Here is a 7,107-nt window from a genome sequence, read left to right as displayed (position 1 = left end):
GTAATCTTTTTACCACATGTAAATAAATAATTACTTTTGCATTGATAAGTAATGCTAAACATTATTATCAAGAAACTCGTGCTCAAAACATGTTAATCTCATGAATTAGTCAATTCGTAAGTTAAATAAGCTTTGAATCGGAGTTATGCTTATTATTGGGCCATAATTATGATTGATATGATGTTTTTAAAAGATGGTGGCTTTTTCAACAAGTGAGATTTCCTCTACATCATAAGGAGTTTGTGTGCTCTCAATTCACTCGATAATTATCAATTAAAAACATCAATGGAAAATATTCAAAGTTTCATATATTGCAATACTTAATTGGTAGATACATTGAAGCTTCCTAAGGAGGTCCAAGGAGCAAGGTAGAAATCGTCTCCCAATGTGAGTTGGGGATTTTCCATGATTTGGGAAGCACATTTGATCATACAAATTTAAAATCACATGCTAGATCAATTTGACTATGCTAGTAGAAGAGAACAATAACAAGAAAAGCAATAAAAGTTGACAAAATTAATAGAAGAGAATCAATAACAAGAAAAACATTACAAATTGACAAAGTTAATAGAAGAGAATAAATACCAAGAAAAAAAAAGACAAGTTGACCTCACGATGTTGAGTACTCAAAACTTTGATTGGCAAGGTTTATATGTTCTCAATAGTTCTATCTAGAATTTAAGGAATTGCAAGAAGCTCCACAAGAAGCAAATAAAAAAAAAGTATAATGAACCAAATAAGTTTAGCAAGCCTACACACTCACCTGTAACATAATTGATCATGTAGTATTTTTCCGTTTGTAAACAATTCACATCCGAACAACATAAAACATGTTGACTAAGTAGATGCATTTTGCATCATTTCTTCTAGCCTAATAAAAGGCAACTTAATTGTGAAACATAATATTATCAATAAAGTTAAGTCAATATATCACTACGAAATGCTACAAGAACTCACTACATTTTAAAAAATTGTATGATAATGAAAAAATGTAGAGGTGAGAGAGAAAATATGTTTGATTTTATGTGTAATGCATGTATCTACACAAAAAGAAAAAACCAAAGCATATTAAAGGTTATAATAAAAACTATGATACCACGTTAGTTTCATTACAAAAATTCAAGCTAAAATATGGTGGTTCATGGCCTAAATTTTAAATCAAGTTATACAACCATGATAGGTAAAAGAAAAGAAATGTTCTTATCTTCTTTACAAGAACTATTACCTATGTTGCAATGTTAGAAGATCTATAATGTACCTAGTGGCTTCCTTTTAAAATCAATTTTCGTGTCTAGATAAAGATGAAGTCTTATTTTTTAAGAAAAAGTGCTCCCTCTAATTATACATGATGGAACAAGTTACCCATAGAATGACTCAAAGACTTAAAATGAGTGTATGTTTTTTATCCATTCCTCCCCTTTTCTTGTAAGGATGTGCAACTACATGTCCAAGGGCATCTCAAGGCCGATTTTATTACTAATGAATTGTAAAATGTGGGGCTCAATAGTTATTTTTTCTCATGTTGATTGTCTTAATATGTTATCTTTTTGCCATGTTGATTGTCTTAATATGTTATCTTTTTGCCATGTGTAAATAAAAAATTACTTTTGTATTAATAAGTAATGCTAAACATTATTATCAAGAAACACATGCTCAAAGCATGTAAATCTCATGAATTAGTCAATTCAAGAAACTCGTGCTCAAAACATGTAAATCTCATGAATTAGTCAATTATTCATAAATTAAATAAGATTTGAATTGGAGTCGTGCTTATTATTGGGCCATAATTAGAATTGATATGATGTTTTTAAAAGATGGTGGGTTTTTCAACAAGTGAGGTATGCTCGAGATCATAAAGAGTTTGTGTGATCTTAATTTACTCAATAATAATCTATGGAAAATATTCATATTTTTGTATATTGCAATACTTAATTGGATAGATGAAATATCTAGAGACACTTCCACTTAGAGCTCCAAAGATCTTTAAAAAAGCAATGTAATATGCTAGGTGATGAAGGACGGCTAAAGATAGCAAAGGGCCACAAAAGCAAGAGAAGTAATATGGCCATAGTAATTAGGGCTATACAGCCATATTACTATGGCCATAGTAATATGGCCATAGTAATATGGCCATAGTAATTAGGGCTATACAGCCATGCAATAGGTGTTCAATTTGGGATGTTAAAGTAGTTTAAGGATTGGAAAATGTGAGCATACAAGAAAAAGAGCTTTGTAGAATATAAAAGGAAGATGAATTTCCATGACAAACCAATTGTCTAAGTCCATCTATCAAAATGGCTGGTGGAACCTATAAAACTCTAAAAGAAGCATAAATTATACCTTTTTTATGTTAATATAATGTATATTATCCCATTTGGTAGCTCTAGTCATTATTTCACTTTATTATTTTATCGATATCATTATTATTTTTACTCTCTTAATGCATTTTTACCTGTTTTTTCTATATACTATGAGAGTAGTTTTTTATGATTTGATTACTACTTACTTTGCTTGTCCTATAAAGAGATCCACTTGCAGTTCTATCTAGTTTAGTGCTCATTCTATTGTGAGTCCAAGTAGAGTCAGCTTAAGAAACTAACTATGAGACTTTTCCTAGTTACTAAAAATCTAGAGTCAGTTTAAGAAAGTAACTATGAGGCTTTTCCTAGTTGGAAATCTAGAACTAACCTTCCTAGGTGGTACCCAACAAGCTACCTAGTGATCCCAAACTTAATCCAACCCTTTTACTCTCCTTAACTCCAAGTATTAGTAAGGTAGATACATTGAAGCTTCCTAAGGAGGTCTAAGGAGCAAGGTAGAGATTCCATGATTTGGGAAGTACATTTGATAACCCAAATTTTAAATCACATGCTAGATCAGTTTGACTATGCTAGTAGAAGAGAACTAATAATAAGAAAAGCAATACAAGTTCACAAAATTAATAGAAGAGAATCAATACAAGAAAAGCATTACAAGTTGACAAAGTTAATAAGAGAATCAATAACAAGAAAAATAACACAAGTTGACCTCAAGATGTAGAGTACTCAAAACTTTGATTGGCTAGATTTGTATGTTCTCAATAGTTCTATCTAGAATTCAAAGAATTGTAAGAAGAACCACAAGAATCAAATAAAATAAATGTATAATGGACCAAATAAGTTTAGCAAGCCTACACACTCACCTATAACATAATCAATCAATTACAAGAAGACCAAATAAATAAATACAGTCAAACACAAGAATTAAAGATTAGTGAATGAGACTTGATGAAAGAGAAACAAGACATAAAAGAAGAAATGAAGTCCAAGAAAGAAGAATATAAATAAGGAAGAATATAAATAAGGAAGAATATATGCCTAAAGAGGAAGAAAGGGAGCACTTGTAGGAGATAGAGTATATAAATAAGGAAGAATATATGCCCAAAGAGGAATAAAGGGAGCACTTGTAGGAGATAGAGTACATATGCCCATTTACCAAATACAAGTATACCAAATATAAGACAAACAAAGACTAAGCTACTACCAACCTTCTTAGAGGAACAAATGTGTTGGGTAGAGATGGTTTGAGCCACTCTATTAGTAAACCCAATCAATGATAATCAAGGGCTAACAAGTTGAATTGATGTTAAAACACATATTGCCTAGAAATAGAAATTGGAAATTCAAGAAAATGATCATAGGGTACTAGAAACATAGTTCTATAAATTACAAATCTTTATAAACATTACTCTTTTGACGATGCCATGGATGGAAGAAGTGTCAAGGCAAGTCCTTGGGTACAAAAGTTTGGTTAAGTTTCATTATGGAGATTAAGGAGTCCTTGGGTGAAAGTGTCTGAATTCTTTGCAATGCCATGGAAGTAGTGATAATGCAAGTCCTTGGGTACAAAATTTTGGTCAAGTTTCATTATGTACTAAGGAGTCATTGGGTAAAAGTGTGTGAATTATTTGCAATGCCATGGAAGAAGTGACAATGCAAGTCCTTGGGTACTACATGACAATCACTAGGCCAGACTTGAAGTACACAATTGGGTTGGAGAGCTAGTTTATGCAGGCTCTTCAGAAACTACATTTGGATGGTGTGAGGTGCACACTACACTACGTGAGGTCCACAATGGAGTATGGTCTCTTCTATGAGACTAGTACAGAGTTGTAGGTGTATGGAGATGGTTCAAAACAAAATATTTTACTATGTAACATTCTAAATGCTAGGAAGTTTAAGATACAAATATATTTGGAGGGATCATCTAGGTGGGTTATCACCTCAAGAATAAAAATAATAAGGCCTTAGTGCATTAGGGCTATCATTTTTCTAAAGGATTTCCAAAGCGGGCTTTTATTTGGAGATGGAAAAAGAAGACCAACAAGAAATATGAAGATTTAGAGAAAGAGAAAGACTCCAAGAAGGAATATAACTTTAAGGGGGAAGAAGAAAAGCCAAAGATAATGAAAGAGAAGAAACATAGAAAGAAGGAGAAGAAGAAGAAGGAAGAGGAGGAGAAGAAGTCTGTAAAGAAATAAGAAGGCTTACATTCATAAGAAGAACCACTGAATTGGGGAAAAAAATAGTGAAGAAATTATGCAAGAAGAAAATAAACAAGAATAATAAGAAAATATACTAGAAGGTGAAAGGCATTACTAAGGAGCTAGTAGAGTTAAGCACTAAGAGAGAGACAACAACTAGAAACAAGAGATGATTTATAAAGTGTAATATGCTCGGCGATACCAAAGGTAAAATATTGAATCAAATCTTACAAAGTTTATGATAAAATAAGTTAAAACACAAAAAAATATTAGTGTATACCAACACCACCACACTGTTAATGCGATTTCAAATGGCAAGGATATGAGAAGGATGGGTAGAAATTAAAATAGCTTAATGATGAAGACTACATAAAAACAACTATCAACAAAACAACAATAATCAAAAGTACACAAATAACAATAATTACTAATGAGATAGTTAAAGGAATGGCTTATGCATAAAAACTAATAACTAAATAAATAATTAAAGTATAATTCATGTGTAGCATGTTATTAAGTCAATCACAATTGAGAAAATTGCCCAATTCTACAAAAAGGAAAAAAACTATTTTAGAGAATAAATGCTTTGTCACTTAATTAAGTTCTTACCAAATGCACTATAATTCGTCCCATTAGTGTGTGTGAGCTCAAGGTAGACCTACCTATTGTTCCAAAGTGGTAGAAGGAGAAATGAAGTGTAGTACAAATCCCTTAAGAGTCCAAGGTAAACTTGCCTACTATACCAAAGTGGCAAAGTGGTAGAAGGAGAAATGAAGTGTAGCAGAAATCACTTAAGAGCTACGAAAGAAACCCAAAGAGGACAAGCTATTTCTATGAGAAGAAAGTAAACCTAAAGAAAAGAGAAATTTATAAATGGAACCAAGGACACAAAATCTTGAGAACTTTGAATGGAAATTATGAAGATGTGTGTTGTGGTTTTGAAGGGCATGCATGAGTCCTGTGAATTTTATTAGCTCACAAACAGGGTTGAACTCACACGCACAAAATGCTCAATAATAAGAACACAAGGGTGTAGAGTGAGAGAAAGAATGACAAAGGAGAAAGTACCAATGAGAAGCATGGGGAAAAACCCAGTGGGACAAAAGTGCCCATGGCATAACATGGCATTACTGTAGTAATGACATAAATATATAACAAACCCCCCTATAGAACAAATGTGAGGTTTATAGAGATTGAAAGTTAGTCTCTGAAAGGGATGAAGCCCAAAGCTTTGCAAAAGGCCTCAAACTTTCATATGATTAGGTTTTAGTGATCTTCCACATTGTCATGTGGACTAAAATAGATCAGATTGATCTCACCTACATGCATTCTCTCTCTGACATAGTGGTAGTGCACTCCAATGTGCTTGGTCTTGGCATGAAAGGACTCTTAGCTACTACCATTGCACTTAGAATGTCAGTGAGAATCAGAGTAGGAGTGTCTGAATGGACATAATGATCCTCCATCAATATTCTCAACCATACATATTCAATTGTTAGTGAATGATGCTTTGTATTCAGCTTCATAGGATTAGGTTGCCATAGTTGTTTGCTTCTTGCTTAGCCACGAGAAGCATTAATTTCCAAGAAAGAAGAAGTTTCCAGACTATCATGTATCATAATCACCTACCCAGTTACAGAGAAGGCCTCAATTCTCAAGCACCCCCCTTGGCATAGAACAATCCAAGGCCTTGAGTGCCTTACAAGTATCAAAAGATACATTGCCAATGCTTAGTACCTAGGAAATGCATAAACTTTGAAAGCTGCAATACACCAACTCAATGTCTAGCTATGAGTTGCACAAATATATAAGGCATCTAATAGCTTGATCATAAGTGGTTATATTGAATGGTTCTCCGAGATCCTATATACTAAGCTTTACGGTTCTATGAGATCATGTAGACTGAGCTTTACACCAGGTTCCATTGGTGTAGAGATTGGTTTAAAACTTTCCATATTTATGTAATGAAGGGATTTTAGTGAGCACATACATATGGGGGATGGGCCTAGGCACCTTGGGCTTAGGGGCATTTGCACATATGTTGTGTAGGGCATTTGGGGTCCTTGGGACTATAAAAGGCACCAGCCCTAGGATATTGTACCTTTTGACACCTTTTTGACATATTACCATTTGGTTATCTTCTTGCCTAGAGCAAGCTTCCATGGTGAGCTCTCCCTCTTTTGTGAGAAGCTATGTGTGTATTCCATTATGAGTGCAATAGGTGTTACTCCCTATGATCAATGGGACATGTGTGTACTCCATGCTAATAAGTGCAACCCCAAGTTCCCCTTCATTGCATTTGTATATCAAAGCTCTTAGCTTAGATCTTGATGCCTTGATTAGGAGATTAATCATTTTTAGATTATTCTTAATCCAGTCTTCAGAATGCATTTTCTTGATCATGATTAGTGATAATTATTTTCGGATTACTATTAACCTAATTTTTTAAAATGTATTTTATTGATGATGATTAGTGTTAATCATTATCGGATTAGGGATTTCCACAGTTTTTAAAATACATTTTCTTTATTTCCTTGCATTTCTTGATGTTCTTGAAAATCTTCTTGATTTTCTTGAATTTTGGA

This window comes from Cibotium barometz, chromosome 7, assembly GCF_041138505.1.
Source record: "Cibotium barometz isolate CiBa-2024 chromosome 7, ASM4113850v1, whole genome shotgun sequence".
In the NCBI taxonomy this organism is placed as follows: Eukaryota; Viridiplantae; Streptophyta; class Polypodiopsida; order Cyatheales; family Cibotiaceae; genus Cibotium; species Cibotium barometz.
This window is presented reverse-complemented; position numbering follows the sequence as displayed.